The following is a 19,313-nucleotide window of genomic DNA, read 5'->3' on the forward strand; positions in this document are numbered from 1 at the left end:
ATTTTAGTTAGGGTCCTCTCTTTTGCTTAGTTTGTTTAGATGTACAGCTTTTAGTGGGTTTATTCTATATTGTATGTTTATATGAGTGAGTATATACCGTGAGTGTCTTTTTGCTTCTGGGACAACTCACTCAGGATGATCCTTGCCAGGTCCCACCATTTACCTGCAAATTTCATGATTTCCTTATTTTTCATTGCTGAGTAATACTCCATTGTATAGATGTACCACAGTTTCTGCATCCATTCTTCAGTTGAGGGGCATCTGGGTTGTTTCCAGCTTCTGGCTATTACAAATAAAGCTGCTACAAACATGGTTGAGCAAATGTCCTTTTTGTGTACTTGCGCCTCTTTTGGGTATATGCCTAGGAGTGGTATGGCTGGATCTTGAGGAAGTGCTATTCCTAGTTGTCTGAGAAAGCGCCAGATTGATTTCCAGAGTGGTTGTACCAGTTTACATTCCCACCAGCAGTGGAGAAGGGTTCCCCTTTCTCCACAACCTCTCCAGCATGTGTTGTCCCTTGAGATTTTCATCTTGGCCATTCTGATGGGTGTAAGGTGAAATCTCAGGGTTGTTTTGATTTGCATCTCCCTAATGGCTAATGAGGTTGAGCATTTCTGTAAGTGCTTCTCTGCCATTCGATATTCCTCTGCAGAGAATTCTCTCTTTAGTTCTGTTCCCCATTTTTTAAGTGGATTACTTGGTTTGTTGCTTTTCAGCTTGTTTAGTTCTACCATAATGGACACCACATGTTGGCAAGGATGTGGAGTAAGAAACCTTTTAAATGTTGATGGGAATACAAACTTGTATAGCTCTAAGTAAATGGATATAGCAGTTCCTCAGACTGTTGGGAATTGATCTATCACAGTATCTAGACATATAACTTTTGGGCATATAACCAAAGAATGCAACATCCCACCACAATAACACTTGTTCAACCATGTTCATTGTAGCTTCATCCATAATATCTTGAGACTGGAAATATGCTAGATATCCCTCAACAGAAAAATAGATAAAGAAATGTGGTATACTTACACATTAGATTATTACTCAGCTGTTTTTTTAAAGACATTATGAAATTAGCAAAAAGATGGATATAACTAGGAAAAAAAACATCCTGAGTGAGATAACCCAGACCTATAAAGACAAGTTTGCTGAGTATCACTTCAAAGTGGAGAGTAGCCCTTAGATTAATAATAACCAAACAACATTCCATTGACCACACACACAGGGATCTTTCCTGAGACTGATACTGCAACCAAGGACCATGCGAGGAGATAAGCTAGAACCCCTGCATAGATGTAGCCCATGGCAGCTCAGCCTCCAAGGGGCTTCCCTAGTAAGGAGAAGAGGGACTGTCTCTGACATGAACTCAATGACTGCCTCTTTCATCATCTCCTCCTGATGGGGGAGCAGTCTTTCCAGGCCACAGAAAAAAAACAATGCATCCAGTCCTGATGAGACCTGATAGGCTAGGGTCAGACTGAAGGGGAGGAAGACCTCCCCTATCAGTGGACTGGGAGAGGGACATAGGGGGAGAAGAGGAGAGGGTGGGATTGGACAGGGACAAAGGAGACAGCTACAGCTGGAATACCATGTGAATAAATTGTAATAAATTAAAAATAAATAAATTAAAAATGAAAAAGAAGTCATGGAAGTAGCCAAGAATTATTTGATCTGATTTAAGGACCACTCAAAGAGAAGCAGAACATGAATGACACTTCTTGGGTAACCAAGAGCAGGAGATTGGATATTCTAGAACCTAGGGTAAAATGAAATATAACTGATCTAAGAAAACCTCAATAAAATGATTCCTAATGATATTCTGCTACATTCATAGTTGAATCACTTCATCATCATCAGAGGTTTCCTCTGGCAGGAGTTCAGAGTGGATTCAGAAACCCAAAGCCAGACTGTGTGAAGAGTGTCTAAATTGGAGGTCTCCATCAAAGCCCTTCCTGCAGAACTCAGGGATTCCACTGAGAGCAGAAGGTGGGAGGATTATAAAAGTCAGCGGGGATAGAGGGCACCAGGAAAACAAAGCCCTCTGAATCGACTACAAAAATGGTGCATATGAACTCACAGAGACCGAAACAGCAAGCATAAGGCCTACATGAGTACACCTGGTCTTCTGCATGTATTTTAGCTTAGTATGACAATGAGACTTCTGACTTTGAGGATGAGTGTGTCTCTGACTCTTTTGTTTCCTCTTGGGAAACTTTAAATTTCTAATCAAGGAACAAAAGTCTGTATCTTCTCTCTAGTCCTTTTCCTTTGGCTTAGGTATTTCAGACTTCTGTGGATGAGTTGGGAAGTTCTCTGTCAGCCTGTATTTACCTGTCTCATTGGAAATCTTATTTTCAACACAAGGAGTACAATCAAAGCAGCAAGCAGCCTTGCCTTCCTGCGCAGACTTCCTTAATCCAGGCATACAGCTCTCACTGCACAAAGACTGTGGAATCTAACAGAAATGAAAACTATTAACAAATGTTTGGAGTTTTGTGAAATTTTTGAGTGAGTGGCATGTTTCTAAGTATTATCAAATATTAATCTGGAAATGCTTACACATACAATGAAAGGTAATGGGTATTAGTGATACTAATTTTAGAACATTTTGCAATACAAAACCCACATATTTAAATCTTGGTTCAATATATGAAACTGTTGTCATTAAAGTAGTGTTCTAGAAGGTCACAGTATGACTTCAGATTCAAACTGTCTCAATTTTTACTGGCTACTAGGGAACTTTAATATCCAATGTAGTTGTGAATGTTGATTGACAACTCTATAGGGCTTGGATTCATCATGGAAACAAGTGTTTGGGCATTTCTGTGAGGAGTTGTAGAGAAACATTTACCTGATGTGGAAAAAGCCACCACAAAATGGGGGTCAATAATTCATTGGCTACTGTGAGTTTGGTGTCATCATATTCTTTGGCTCCTAAAACATTATTTTCCCACTAGGGTAAGACTGATTGCTCACAAAGTCAGCAAAAACAAACCTGCTCTCCCTTCAGTTGTTTTGTTGACTATTTATTTGAGGTAGCAAAGCAAACACACACACACACACACACACACACACACACACACACACTCACTTGTCATCCTAATCTATCTTTTTTAGAGGCTGACAATAAAAATGCCTTTACTTCTCACTAAAATTTCTAAGGCTCTGTCACTAAATAAATCTTCTATCAGTGTTTTCAGGCAATGACAGAAATTTAACAGTCTATTCATAAGAAATATGTTGGCATAGTAAGATTTAAAAACAAACTTTTCCATTGATCAGAGTCAGGAAATGAGAAAACAGTCTATGTTGGCTGTTTAACTGTCTAAATGGTTGCTGAATAATAATTGGTACTGAATAAGTGTGAAAGGATCATAACATCCTGAAAACTACTTTTGTTTTTATTAAAGATCAAAATGAGATAAGTCATGACTCACCTTTATAAACTTTGTAGGCCATTGAATCATCTGCTCAGATAGACAACTGTTGACCAAGAGGAGCATCTGAAGAAAATGTATCTACTTTAACCTTTAATCCAAGATCCTTTGGAAAATTCCAAAAATTGAGAATGTCATACTCTGAATCTAAGCATTTTCTCCCATCCAATACTTTGTGACCTCTCAAGAGATTTTTCAGTAGGTCATTCTTTAGGAAATAAAGGAGCTGAAAGAGATGTAGGAATATAGCTTGAAGTACATCTAAGATATTAAAAACATTTTATTTAAAAAGTAGTACAAAGAATCTCAGGGTTATTATCCATCATTATAAAAGGATAATTTTTAAAATTTATTTTTTATTTATTACTATTTATTCAATTTGTATCCAAGCTGTAGGACCCTCCCTTATTCTCTCCCAAACCCCTGCTATGTCCCTCTTTTAGTCCTGTGCGCCTTCCCTAGTCCACTGATAAGGAAGGTCCTCCTCCCCTTTCATCTGACCCTAGCCTATCAGGTTTCATAAGGACTGTCTGCATTGTCTTCCTCTGTGGCCTTGTAAGGAAGTCCTTTCTCAGTGGGATGTGATCAAAGAGCCAGCCTTTGATCACATGTCAGAGACAGCCCCTGTTCCCCTTACTAGGGAACCACTTGAAGACTGAGCTGTCATGGACTACATCTGAGCAGGGGTACTAGGTTATCTCCTTGAATGGCCCTTCTTTGGAGTATCAGTCTCAGAACAAACCCCTATGGCCAGATATTTTGGTTCTGTTGCTCTTCTTGTAGATCTCCTGTTTACTCCATATCTTTTTATCTCTCCCTTCTTTCATAAGATTCCCTGTACTCTGCTCCAAGTTTGACTGTGAGTCTCAGCATCTGCTTTGATACCCTGCAGGTTAGAGTCTTTCAGAGGCCCTCAGTCCTGTTCCCTGTTTTCTCCCTCTTCTAATATATTTCACCTTTCCCTTTCTGCATGAGGATTAGTCATCTTACCCAGGGTCCTCCTTCTTGCTTAGCTTCTTTAGGTATAAAGATTTTCATATAACTTATATTATTTGTCTAATATCTACTTTTAAATGAGTCTATACCATGTGTGTCTTTCTGCTTCTGGGATACCTCACTCAGGATGACAGGCTATAGACTGGGAAACGATCTTCACCAACCCTATAACTGATAGTGGGCTAATATCCAGAATATATTAAGAACTCAACAGGTTAAACAGCAACAAATCAAGTACTCCAATAAAAATTGGGGTAAATAGCTAAACAGAGAATTCTCAATACAGGAATATCAAATGGCAGAGAAACACTTAAAGAAATGCTCAATGTCCTTGGTCATCAGGGAAATGCAAATCACAAAACCCTGAGATTTCGCCTTACATCCATCAGAATGTGTAAGAACAAAAACTCAAGTGACAATACATGTTGGAGAAGATGTGGATAAAGGGGAACCCTTCACCATTGGTGTTTTGAATGTAAACTTTTACAACCATTTTGGAAATCAATCTGATGCTTTCACAGACAATGAGGAATAATGCTACCTCAAGATCCAGCTATACTTCCTCCTAGGCATATATCCAAAATGTGCTCAAGTATACAACAAGGACATTTGCTTGCCAATGTTCACAACAGTTTTATTCTTAATATCCAGAATCTGGAAACAACTCATATTTCCCTCAATTGAGGAATAGATACAGAAATTTACATAGTGGAATACTACTCAGCAATTAAAATAAGGAAATCATGAAATTTGCAGGCCATTGGTGGGAACTAGAATAAAAAACACCTTAAAGGAGGTATCCATGTGGCTGAGTAAATAAATAACACTTGGACTGAAATGCATTAAAATTTGGAAACCACATTTTCTTCAAGATAAATCCTTGCACTAAGAATAGCTAAGTCAGCAATAAACAACGTAATGTGGATTCTGCTGATTCAAGTTCCTTTGGGAAGCTAGCCAACTTTCAGAATATATTCAAAGCTGCCATCCTTAAACGAGGGCCCTGGGGTGAAAAGTACACGTTAAAGTGATCCTTAACTTCATAATCCTGTGGTAGTGCTCAGAAGTATTTTAAACCTCAAGGATCTACTGCTACTACCTCTGCTCTGAGGAATACATCCTTGCTTGTTGACAATGTATGACAATGTATTCTAAAAACCCTGTGATACCTAATTTAAATGCCTAAATGCATAAATGCCTAAAAATACCTCACATTGCTGATGTTAAAACAACACAGGAAGAGATGTTACCTGCCAGGGGAAGAATTCCTTTCCATCTCCATTAACATGTGGTTATGTCTGTATTTGCTGAAGATTCATCTCATGGAGACTGTAGGCCACAACATACACAGCACTGTATATATTGAAGCTCTCTGCATTCATAACTGGGTCAAAATAGTGTCTGGGCAGTAACTCCAAAGAAGCATTGGGTTGGCATTTTCTAAAAGTTGACAATCAAACTCAGAAAATGAGCACTTGAAGAACAGAAACCAAAACTTAGGAAGATAAGTGTCTTCTGGGTATTTGTAGGGATTAACTGTTTAAATAAAATTTGTAAAGTCAACCATCTCTTCATAGTGGTGTGAAAAAATGAGACTTCCATGAAATGACTCTACCATAATTGTGATCAACATCCCATTGAGAGTTCAAGATCCAGACTTTCCATGTCACTAACTGCTGCTCAATATGTTGCATTAAACCTTGCAAAGAAACAACATCCCCATAAATAACTATCAAATTTGCTGATGATTCCTGAATCATTACCAGATCCTTCCATAATGCACTGGAATATGAATTCCGGGAACCACGAATCATTTTCAAAAAGGCTATGTAGATGCTATTACTCTCCATATCTTCTCTCAAGTCTGAAAGAATCTAATTCTGTGGCCATCTGGAGAATCAGACCAACCCAGAACCATTTGAAATGATGCATCAAAGAAACTATGGTAAGTGACAGAAATGTGTCCTTGGGGACCATTTGATAGAGAGAATTAAACTGACCTCTGTCATTTAAGCTAGAACCAAAAAGTCCAAAAGTGAGCTGTAGAAAAAGAAAATTGAAAAAAAAAAGAAGAAAAACATTGGCATCAAACAGATTATCAGTCCTGAATCAACAGGCATAAACAGTTGGTATGAAGATGGTTTTGTCATATTTTAAAAGGCAAACCCAATGGAGACTTTTCTAAAATATTACTGACTATTCTCAAGTTTCAGTAAGGTAGCTGTTCTCATCAACTTCTCTTTCTTTATATTTCAAGTAATGGAATGCGGATCTATCATGAAGCACCTTTGTACTTTACTTTGTTAAATGACTTATCCTAGACCTCCTATTTTACATTTTCAATCATCCAATACTGTCAAAACTGACGTTTGACCCCGAGTTCCAACACCCCAGCCCTCACCTGTGGTATTTTGTAAATTTGAAACAGTTTCCCAAGGTGGGAAGATATTTTCCATGATGTTCCTGTGAGTGCAGCAGATGACATTCTCTTCAGTCCACTGTTGAAATTATCTAGAGGTATCCTCAACGTTGTGAGCCAAACAAAGGGAGCATAAAGGATACTCGTTTCCAAAGGTGCAGCATTATACAGATCGAAGCCCAGAGTTGTGTTGGGAAGAATACGGTTTCTGTTCATTTCCTCAATGGCAAATACCAGGGCCAGAACAAACTGGTAGTTCTTAAGCTTATACCTGAACAGATTAAAACAAAACAATACAAAAACATATAGGAAGAAGACATAGACTATAAACCCACATATTTAGTGCAACGGCTTTTATAACTCAAAAGCCCATGTTTCTATACAATACTTTTTTAAATATATTCTCATGAATGACTGGAATTAACATGGGCAATTTAAGTAGATAAGACTAGATAAGACCCTATATTATTAACCTTTATTATTTATGGTCTCAGGAAATATAATTTATTATTACATTGCTTTATTTATCTTTTATGTGCAGAATAAAAAATTTAAACTGTCCATAAATAAGAAATTGGGTTCTGACAAAACATCAGAACTTCTGGTGTCTGGAACGTGGCCCTTCTGCTTCAACAATTAAGAAATGTCATTATGTCTTGATCCAATCACTCAGGTTTTAGAATTTAAAGTATAGCACAAAGTTAATTCAAATAATACACTGCTGCAGTTGCCATTTCTATGATATTTTCTCAATAGTATGGCCTGGAACACACCATGTAGACGAGGATGCCCTTGATCTCATGGGAATATTCTTGTCTCTGCATTCAATTACTGGGATTAATTCATGTGAATCCATATTTAAATTTATGTTAACATTTTGTGTATTGATGAACTGTGCAACACTATTGTAGATGTGAGTCTCTCTGTGCATGTACAGGTTTATGAGTGTCAATAACTATTAGTGTAAGGCAGAAAGAATATCCAGGGTCAGTCCTAGCTGTGCACATTATTTCACAGTGGTTCTTTATCATTTGTTAATTATTCACTTACTGACTGACTGACTTATTTGATTGACCGAGACAGAGTCTGACCATGTAGCACTGGCTGACCTGGAACATACTCTGGCCTTAAAATCACTAAGATTCTTTCTGCCTCTCCTTACCCACTGCTGTGCAGAAGGCAGAGTACCACACTAACTGACTTCATTGTTTTCACCACATAAGCCTGCCACTGTGAACAACAAACTTGTAGAGGGTCTCCTCTTTTGGGTTCTTCCTGCTATGTGATCATTGGATTATAATAGTACATTTATGTTTGGGGGGAGATCTGAACTTAGATCCTCACACTTGCACCTGGAGCAATTTATCTTATTTTTTTTTTATTTTTTAAAAAATATTTATTTATTTATTGCAATTTATTCATTTTTTTAATTTTATTTTTCTTTTTAGTTACATTTTGTTAACTCTGTGTCCCAGCTGTATCCCGCTCCCTCATTCCCTCCCCAACCCCACACTCCCTCCCTGGTCTCCTCCCTGCCCCTTTCCAAGTCCCCTGATAGGGGAGGACCTCCTCCCCTTTCATCTGACCCTGTTTTATCAGGTAACTTCAGGGCTGGCTGCAAAGTCCTCCTCTGTGGCCTAACAGACTGCTCCTCCCCTGGGGGGGGGTGTCAAACAGCCTGCCCTTGAGATCCTGTTAGAAATAGTCCGTGTTCCCCTTACTTTGGAAAACTACTTGGTTACTGAGCTACCACAGGCCACATCCGAGCAGAAGTTCTAGGTTATATCCATAGATGGTCCTTGGTTGAGTGTCAGTCTCAGAAAAGACCCTGTGCCCAGATATATTTGGTCCTTGTAGAGCTCCTATCCTTTCCATATCATACTAACTTCCCTTCTTTCATATGATTCCCTGCACTCTGCCGAGGGTTTGGTTATGAGTCTTAGTGTCTGCTTTGAAACACTGCTAGGTAGAGTCTTTCAGATGCCTTTTGTGGTAGACTCCTGTCATAAGTTCAATGCACATCCCATTTGTCTTTCTAAATGAGGATTAATCACCTTCGCCTGTGTCCACTTTCTTGATTATCTTCTTTAGGTGTGGAGATTTCATTATGTTTATCATGTCTTGTAGGTCTATATAAGCGAGTATATACCAAGTTTGTCTTTCTCCTTCTGGGATACTTCACTCAGAATGATCTTTTCTAGATCCCACCACTTGCCTGCAAATTTCATGATTTCCTCCTTTTTGATTGCTGAGTAGTATTCCATTGTGTAAAAATACCACAATTTCTGTATCCATTCCTCCATTGATGGACATCTGGGTTGTTTCCAAGTTCTGGCTATTACAAATAAAGCTGCTATGAACATGGTTGAACAAATGTCCTTGTTGTGTACTTGAGCAAATTTTGGGTATATACCTAGGAGTGGTATAGCTGGGTCTTGAGGTAGCACTACTCCTAGTTGTCTGAGAAAGCGCCAGATTGACTTCCAGAGTGGTTGAACCAGTTTACATTCCCACCAGCAATGGAGGAGGGTTCCCTTTTCTCCACAACCTCTCCAGCATGTGCTATCACTTGAGTTTTTCATCTTGGCCATTCTGATGGGTGTAAGGTGAAATCTCAGGGTCGTTTTGATTTGCATTTCCCTAATGGCTAATGAGGTTGAGCATTTCTTTAAGTGTTTCTCTGCCATTCGATGTTCCTCCTTCGAGAATTCTCTGTTTAGCTCTGTTCCCCATTTTTTAAGTGGATTACTTGGTTTGTTGCTTTTCTGCTTCTTTAGTTCTTTATATATACTGGATATTAGCCCTCTGTCAGATAAAGGGTTGGTGAAGATTCTTTCCCAATCTGTAGGCAGGCGTTTTGTTTTGATGACAGTGTCTTTTGCTTTACAGAAGCTTTTCAGTTTCATGAGGTCCCATTTATTGATTGTTGCTCTTAGAGCCTGTGCTGTTGGTGTTCTGTTCAGGAAGTTGTCTCCTGTGCCAATGAGTTCTAGGCTGTTTCCCACTTTTTTTTCCAGCTGATTTAGAGTATCTGGTTTTATGTTGAGGTCCTTGATCCACTTGGACTTTAGTTTTGTGCAGGGTGATAAATATGGGTCTATTTTCATTTTTCTGCATGTAGACATCCAGTTGGTCCAGCACCATTTGTTGAAGATGCTGTCTTTTTTCCATTGAATGGATTTGGCTTCTTTGTCAAATATTGAGTATTCATAGGTGTGTGGGTTTATTTCTGGGTCTTCTATGCGATTCCATTGATCCTCCTTTCTGTTTCTATGCCAATACCATGCAGTTTTTATTACTGTTGCCCTGTAGTACAGCTTGAGATCGGGAATGGAGATACCTCCAGATGATCTGTTGTTGTACAGGATCGTTTTGGAGATTCTGGGTTTTTTGTTTCTCCATATGAAGCTGAGAATCTTTTTTTCAAGGTCTGTAAAGAATTGAGTTGGTATTTTGATGGGAATTGCATTGAATCTGTAGATTGCTTTTGGCAGGATGGCCATTTTCACAATGTTAATCCTACCAATCCATGAGCACGGGAGATCTTTCCATCTTCTGAGATCTTCTTCAATTTCTTTCTTCAAAGACTTGAAGTTTTTCTCAAACAGGTCTTTCACTTGCTTGGTTAGAGTCACACCAAGGTACTTTATGTGGTTAGTGGCTATTGTGAAGGGTGCTGTTTCCCTAATTTCTTTCTCAGCCTTTTTGTCTTTGGTATACAAGAGGGCTTCTGATTTTTTTGAGTTGATTTTGTATCCTGCCACTTTGCTGAAGGTGTTTATCAGCTGAAGAAGTTCTCTGGTTGAATCTTTGGGGTCGCTCATGTATACTATCATATCATCTGCAAATAGTGACACTTTGACCTCTTCTTTTCCTATTTGTATCCCCTTGATCTCCTTTAGTTGTCTTATTGCTCTGGCTGGGACTTCAAGTACAATGTTAAAGAGATATGGAGAGAGTGGACAGCCTTGTCTTGTCCCTGATTTCAGTGGGATTGATTTAAGTTTCTCTCCATTGAGTTTGATGTTGGCTATAGGCTTGCTGTATATTGCCTTTACTATCTTTAGGTATGTGCCTTGTATCCCTGATCTCTCCAAGACTTTAAACATAAATGGGTGTTGGACTTTGTCAAATGCTTTTTCAGCATCTAAGGAGATGATCATGTGGTTTTTCTCCTTCATTTTGTTTATGTGGTGGATTACATTGATGGATTTCCGTATGTTGAACCACCCTTGCATTCCTGGGATAAAGCCTACTTGGTCATGGTGGATGATATCTTTGATGTGTTCTTGGATTCGGTTTGCAAGTATTTTATTGAGTATTTTTGCATCAATGTTCATAAGAGAGATAGGTCTGAAGTTCTCTTTTTTTGTTGGATCTTTGTGTGGTTTAGGTATCAAAGTGACTGTGGCTTCATAGAATGAGTTTGGTAGTGTTCCTTCTGTTTCTATTTTATGGAATAGTTTGAGGAGAATTGGTGTTAGTACTTCTTTGAAGGTCTTGTAGAATTCTGCGCTGAAGCCATCTGGTCCAGGGCTTTTTTTGGAGGGGAGACTGTTAATGACTGCTTCAATTTCCTTGGGAGATATAGGACTATTCAGTCTTTCTACCTGATCTTGACTTAATTTTGGTAGATGGAATCTGTCAAGAAAGTTATCCATTTCATTTAGATTTTCAAATTTTGTGCCATATAGGCTTTTGTAGTATGACCTAATAATTGTTTGGATTTCCTCAGTGTCTGTAGTTATGTCCCCATGTTCCTTTCTGATTTTGCTGATTTGTATGGTTTCTCTCTGCTTTTTAGTTAGTTTGGCTAAGGGTTTGTCTATCTTGTTGATTTTCTCAAAGAACCAGCTTTTTGTTTCATTGATTCTTTGGATAATTTTATTTGTTTCTAATTGATTGATTTCTGCCCTTACTTTGATTATTTCCAGCCTTCTGCTCCTCTTGGGTGTATCTGCTTCTTTTTTTTCTAGGTTTTTCAGTTGGGCCATTAAGTTGTTTGTATGTGATGTTACGGATTTCTTCTTGTAGGCACTTAGTGCTATAAATTTTCCTCTGAGCACTGCTTTCAATGTGTCCCATAAATTTGGGTATGTTGTGCTTTCATTTTCATTGAATTCTAGAAAGTCTTTAATTTCTTTCTTTATTTCTTCCTTGACCCAGCTGTCATTGAGTAGTAAGTTGTTCAGTTTCCATGTGCGTGTCGGCTTTTTGTTGTTTCTGTTGTTGTTGATGTCCAGCTTTAGTCCATGGTGGTCAGATAGTATACAAGGGATTATTTCAATCCTTTTGTATCTGTTGAGGCTTGCTTTGTGACCAACTATATGGTCTGTTTTGGAGAAGGTTCCATGTGGTGCTGAAAAGAAGGTGTACTCTTTTGAGTTTGGGTGAAAAGATCTGTAGACGTCTATTAGGTCCATTTGATTTAGGGATTCTGTGAGTGCTTTTATTTCCCTATTTGGTGTCTGTCTGGTTGATCTGTCCCTTGATGAGAGTGGGGTGTTGAAGTCTCCCACTATTAAGGTATTAGGATCAATGTATGGTTTAAGCTTTAATATTGTTTCATTTACGAATGTAGGTGCTCTTGTATTTGGGGCATAGATATTCAAAATTGTGATGTCCTCTTGTTGGATTTTTCCTTTGATGAGAATATAGTGGCCCTCCTTATCTTTTTTGATTAACTTGGGTTGAAAGTCTATTTTATTAAATATTAGGATGGCTACTCCAGCTTGTTTTCTGGAACCATTTGCTTGAAAAACATTTTTCCAGCCCTTTACTCTGAGGTAGTGTTTATCTTTGTTGCATAGGTGTGTTTCTTGGATGCAACAGAATGTTGGGTCCTGTTTCCGTAACCATTCTGTTAGCCTGTGTCTTTTTATTGGTGAGTTGAGTCCATTAATATTGATAGATAATATTGACCAATGCATGTTAGTTCCTTTTGTAATGGAGTCGATGATCTTACCCTGTTTCATTGCTTGTTTTCTTTTCATTTTTGTTGGGATATTATCTGTATGCCCTGTTTTCTTAGGTGAATTCGTTTTCGTTGGATTGGAGTTTTCCTTCTAGTATCTTCTGTAGGGTTGGTTTGCTGTATAGATATTGCGTAAATTTAGTTTTGTCATGGAATATTTTGTTTTCTCCATCTATGTTGATTGAAAGCTTTGCAGGGTATAGTAGTCTCGGTTGACATTTGTGATCTCTTAGAGTCTCCATGATGCTTGCCCAGGCCCTTCTGGCTTTCATAGTTTCTGATGAGAAGTCTGGTGTGATTCTGATAGGTCTACCTTCATATGTTACTTGGCCTTTTTCCCTTGCTGCTTTTAATATCTTTTCTTTGTTCTGTAGATTTAGTGTTTTGACTATGATGTGACGTGATGTGTTTCTTTTCTGGTCTAGTCTATTTGGTGTTCTGTAGGCCTCTTGTATATTTATGGACATCTCTTTACGTTGGGAAAATTTTCTTCTATGATTTTTTTGAAAATATTTTCTGGACCTTGGAGCCTGGAGTCTTCTTTTTCATCAATTCCTATTATTCTTAGATTTTGTCTTTTCATAGCATCCTTGATTTCTTGGATATTTTGTGATTGGAATTTTTCTGATTTTACTTTTTCTTTGAGAGAAGTATCAATTTCTGCAAGTGTGTCTTCAGCTCCAGAGATTCTCTCTTCCATCTCTTGTATTCTGTTGGTGATGCTTACTTTTGTGGTTCCTGATCTTTTCTCCAAGTTCTCCAGCTCAAGAGTTTTCTCATTTTGTGTTTTCTTTATTGATTCTAATTCTGTTTTCATGCCTTGCACCATTTCTTTTATGTGTTTGAATTTGGATTCCTGTCTCTCTACGATGGACTCTATTTCTTTGTTCATTTCCTTTTTGTATGCCACTAATTTTTTCTCTACTTGTGCCTCTATTTGTTTGGCTATGTTTGCCTGTGTTTCTTTAAGGGTTTTGTCTATTTCTTCTTTCTTTATCTCCAATTGACTGGCCAACTCTTTGAAAGATTTGTTCATTTCCTCCTTATGAGCCTCAAATAATTGAGCAAGCATGGCTTTAAGGTCATTTTCCTGTGCTTCTGATGAATTGGAGTATCCATCGATTTTGGGGTTTGCTGGTGAAGTCATGATGTCCTGATTTATGTTGGAAGTGTTCTTTCGCCTACCCCTGGCCATTGGCTTATCTGAGACCTTCCCTGTTTGTTTTTGGATTCTGCCGATCAGACTGGTACTGTCTCTCTCTCGAGTCTGGAGAATTCTTCAGGAAGTTGAGAGAGGTCCCGTGTCCTTAGCGTATGCTGAGGACTAGCTGTACCTGTGGGAGGAAAGTACGCAGGCGCAAACAGAGGCACATGCAAGCGTGCGTGCATGCGTGTGTATATGTGTGTGTGTGTGTAAGTGGGTGTGGGCGTGTGTCTCGAGGGACAGAGTGATGGCTAATGTTGAACCCTTGAGTGTGTGGGAGGGGCTCTGCAATGTATATGTCGCAGGCGCTAGTGATGATCGCAGCGCAATTTCTGGCATTAACTGCCTTAACTCCTCAATTAGACCCACAGAGCAGGAACTTCAATGTTCCAAGTGCCCCTCTGTTTCCCAAAGTGGGTATATGGGTGGGAGGGGGTTCGATGCCTGGCTTCTGTTTTAGAAGAACCCAGGATCAGTGGAGCTGCAGATTCTCAGGGGTGCACTCACTTACAGGCAGGACACTTGGCAGAGATCGGCGTATCTGGGCTCTCTGCACTCTGGTTTGGCCCTGCTTCTTTGATGTGCTCCGCCAGTTCCGTGCTGCTGTCACTGCCAGGTTATGAGGTCTTGCTGCAGCTGGAGATTTCAGGGTGGTCACGTCAGTGGGAATCGGGGTAACCAGCCTTTCTGTTCTCTGGTTTGGCCCTGGTTAGTCTTAAACTGGAGGGCTGATGTGCCCCGCCAGCTCAGTGCTGCTCCACCGCCAGGTTAGAAAGTCCCGCTGTAACTGGAGACTGGGTTGCTTGTCCAGATGCTTTCTGGGAAGTCCTGGGGTCTCTTTACTGTGCTCTCCAAGCTTCGGAGGCCCAGCGCCTGGTGTGTCTAGCTTGTATAGCGTTTCTGTCTGGTTTTGGTGAGTATATAGCGTATTCTCTGTCACTGTGGGATTGGGCGGGCTGTACCGTCAGTGATGGCGCTCCTGCGGAGCTAGTATGGCGTCTAGCAGACTCGGGCCCTGGGAGGATGGTGCAGCCGCCGCGCGTGAATCTGGGGCTCCGAGACACAGTACTGCTGGCCTTTGCCGATAAAGGGTTTGGGGCTCTGCCTCAGTGGCTGCAGGCCCCAGGCAGTTAGGTCTGCGCTGAGAAAGGCGAGTCTGCTGTGCCGAGGAGGAGGGAGGTCTGGGGGAGGGGAGTGCCGAGAGATCAAAGGATCGTTTCTCACCTTCCCCAAACAAGTCCCTGGGTGACCCGAGACCAAGGTTTTCACCTCCTGCGATGTTCCCTGTTGTTTAGAAAGTCTCTCCATTGTTTCCCTGGCTTCAGAAGTTCTTCTACTCATCAACTCAGAACTTTATCTCTTCCACAGCTCGGAAACTGTGTGTGCTAGTCGCCATCCGCAATTTATCTTATTATGCAATAATAATGTCTAACAATAATATGGTGAGGAAAGATTTCACATTCTTCATGATTCCAAAAGTCCCACATACCAGGAATAGCATTTCATTTAGTGTCAAAGTGTGCTGTTCACAAAAAAAGTTTTCTTAACTTTCTATTTAGTAAATTGATCTTCTATAGAAATGCTGCATATTAATATATTTTCAGAGTTTTCTGGAAAAGTAATATTATTTTTTTATATTTTGGAAAGATCTATAGGGAAAAAAGATTAATTCTACATTAAACATACTTGAAAAGAAACAAAGAGTGTACCTTTAGATATAGAATTTTTGCATAATTATGTTTTTCTAGTCACAGTTTTTTCTGTTGTTTTCTCTACATTGTTTGTATTGCTGATTCTTTGTGCTTTCTTTTTTTAATTTTTATTTTTTTTAATATTAGTTACAGTTTGTTAAATCTGAATCCCTGCTGTATCCCACTCCCTCTTTCTCTCCCAATCCCACCCTCCCATTCTCATCTCCTCCCTGCCCCTTTACAAGTCCACTGATAAGGGAGAACCTCTTCCCCTTACATCTGATACCAATTTATCAGGTGTCTTCAGGACTGGCTACAAAGTCCTCCTCTGTGGCCTAGCAAGGCTGCTTCTCCTTGGGAGGCAGGGAGGTCAAAGAGCCCGCCAACGAGTTCATGTCAGAAACAGTTCCTGTTCCCCTTATTAGGGTACTCACTTGGATACTGAGCTACCAAGGGCTACATCTGAGCAGGGGCTCTAGGTTGCATCCATATATCGTCCTTGTTTGGAGAAACAGTCTCATAAAAGATCCTTGTGCCCAGATATATTTGGTCCTTGTGTAACTCCTGTCCTTTCCAGGTCGTATTAACTCCCCCCCCCTTTTTTTGGTTCCCTGCATTCTGCCAGAGGTTTGGTTATGAGTCTTAGTATCTGTTTTGATATACTGCTAGGTAGAGTCTTTCAGAAGCCCTCTGAGATACAACTCCTGTCCTGTTACTTGTTTGCTCCTACATCCAATGTCCATCCCATTTGTCTTTCTAAGTGAGGATTGATCATCATACCCTGGGTCCTCTTTCTTGTTTATCTTCTTTAGGTGGATAGATTTCAGTATATTTATCCTATTTTATAGGTCTATAAAAGTGAGTATATACCATGTGTGTCTTTCTGCTTTTGGGATACCTCACTCAGGATGATCATTTCTAGGTCCACCATTTGCCTGCAAATTTCATGATTTCCTTGTTTTTAATTGCTGAGTAGTATTCCATTGTGTAAAAGTACCACAATTTCTATATCCATTCCTCAACTGAGGGACATCTGGGTTGTTTTCAGGTTCTGGCTATTACGAATAAATTGCTACAAACATGGTTGAGTAAATGTCCTTGTTGTGTACTTGAGCCTCTTTTGGATATATGCCTAGGAGTGGTATAGCTAGATCTTGAGGAAGCACTATTCCCAATTGTCTGAGAAAGCGCCAGATTGATTTCCGAAGTGTTTGTACAAGTTTGCATTCCCCCAAATAATGGAGGAGGGTTCCCCTTTCTCCACAACCTCTCTAGCATGTGTTGTCACTTGAGTTTTTGATCTTAGCCATTCTGGTGGGTGTCAGGTGAAATCTCAGTGTAGTTTTGATTTGCATCTCTCTGATGGCTAAGGACATTGAGCATTTAAGTGTTTCTCTGCCATTCTGTATTCCTCCACTGAGAATTCTGTGTTTAGCTCTGTACCCAATTTTTTAATCGGACTGCTTGATTTGTTGCTTTTTTACTTCTTTAGCTCTTTATATATTCTGGATATCAGCCCTCTGTCAGATGTAGGGCTGGTGAAGATCCTTTCCCAGTCTGTAGGCTGTCATTTTGTTTTGATGACTATATCCTTTGCTTTACAGAAGCTTTTCAGTTTCATAAGGTCCCATTTATCAATTGTTGCTCTAAGAGCCTGTGCTGTTGGTGTTCTGTTTAGGAAGTTGTCTCCTGTGCCAATGAGTCTTACTCACTTTTTCTTCTAACCGATGTAGTGTATCTGGTATTATGTTGATATCTTTGATCCACTTTAGTTTTGTGCTGGGTAATAAATATGGATCTATTTTCATTTTTCTACATGTAGACATCCAGTTGGACCAGCCCGTTTGTTGAAGATGCTGTCTTTGTGATTTCTTATTCCTTTTCTAAAAATTTTTTTTCTTTGAAAAACTGCTGTTCTCTCACATATCTGACATGCACACAGGCTCCAAGTATATTGTATTTTTTTTCTTTTCAAACCTAAAGTCCTTTTCTACGAATCTGCTCTGATTTACAGATTGTGTTTCTGAGTTATGTTTCTTATAAATCTAATAAATTTGTCTAGGAACTTCACAAAAAATGAAACAAAATGAAAAATATTGTGATGTCATAATTTAAAAGTAATAATTACTATCAGAGATAAACTCAGAGGTGAAATTAATCAATTGGAAAGAAAGAAAACATCCAATAATAAGTAAGTATATACCATGTGTGTTTTTATGCTTGTTAAACACTCAGGATGATCTTTTCTCAATTCCAACATTTGCCTGCACATTTCATGAATTCCTTGATGTACCACAATTTTTGTATTCATTCCTCAGTTGGGGGACATCTGGGTTGTTTCCAGGTTGTGGCTATTAAGAATAAAGCTGCTATGAACGTTTGATCACCTCCCCCTAAGAGGGGAGCCAAGCCAAACAGGAGGACAAGAAGCCAGTCCTGATGAAACCTGATTGTCTAGGGTCAGACGGAAGGGGAGGAGGACCCTGTAATTAATATAAAAAATAAAAATTAAAAAACAATCAAAGAATCAATGTGACCAAGAGCTGGTTCTTTGAGAAAATCAATAAGATAGACAAACTCACAGCCAAACTAATGAAAAGGGAGAAAGAAACTATTCAAATCATCAAAATCAGAAATGAAAAGGGGGACATAACAACAGACCCCGAGGAAATCCAAACAATCATTAGGTCTTACTACAAAACCTGTATACCACAAAATGTGAAAATCTAAATGAAATCTCTAATTTTCTTTTCCAAATTAAAAATTAAATCAAGATTGGGTAAATATATTAAATGGTCCTATCCACCCCAAAGAAATAGGAGTCATCAAAAGTCTTTCTTAAACAAACAAACAAAAAACTAGGAACAAATGGTGTCAGTGCAGAATTCTACCAGACCTTCAAAGAAGAGCTAACTCCAATTCTCTTCAAATTATTCCACAAAATAGAAACAAAAGGAATATTGCCAAACTCAGTCTATGAAGCCCTTAATACCGACACCACACAAAGACCCAACAAAAAAAGAGAACTTCAGACCTATCTCTCTTTGGATATTGATGCAAAAATACTCTAAAATATATGCAAACCATATTCAAGAAAACATAAAGATATCATCCAACATGACCAAGGAGGCTTCATCCCAGGTATGTAGGGGTGGTTCAAAATATGGAAAACCATCAATGTAATCTACCATGTGAACAAACTGAAGGAGAAAAACCACATGATCATCTCCTTAGATGCCTAAAAAACATATGGCAAAATCCAACACCAATCATATTTAAAGTCTTGGAGAGAACAGGGATAAAAATCACATACCTAAATACAGTAAAAACAATATATAGCAAGTCTATAGTCAACATCAAAATACATGGAGAGAAACTTAAATGAATCCCACTGAAATCAGGGACAAGGCAAGGCTGGCCAATCTCTTGTTATCTTTTAAACATAGTTCTTGAATTCCTAGCTAGAGCAATAAGACAACTAAAGGAGAACAAGGGATACAAATTGGAATGGAAGATGACAAAGTATCACTATTTGCAGATGATATGACAATATATTGAGTGACCCAAAAAATTCTACCCAGGAACTCTT

The 19,313-nt window shown here is 39.0% G+C and overlaps 1 pseudogene; it reads right to left on the bottom strand.

The window, feature by feature from the left end:
• The window catches only part of LOC129681248 (vomeronasal type-2 receptor 116-like), a 36,927-nt pseudogene extending 22,309 nt beyond the window's left edge, over positions 1 to 14,618 (bottom strand).
• Between the last annotated feature and the right edge of the window lie 4,695 nt (positions 14,619 to 19,313).

The sequence above is a fragment of the Psammomys obesus genome, unplaced genomic scaffold (genome assembly GCF_907164565.1).
Source record: "Psammomys obesus unplaced genomic scaffold, mPsaObe1.curated_primary_1811, whole genome shotgun sequence".
In the NCBI taxonomy this organism is placed as follows: Eukaryota; Metazoa; Chordata; class Mammalia; order Rodentia; family Muridae; genus Psammomys; species Psammomys obesus.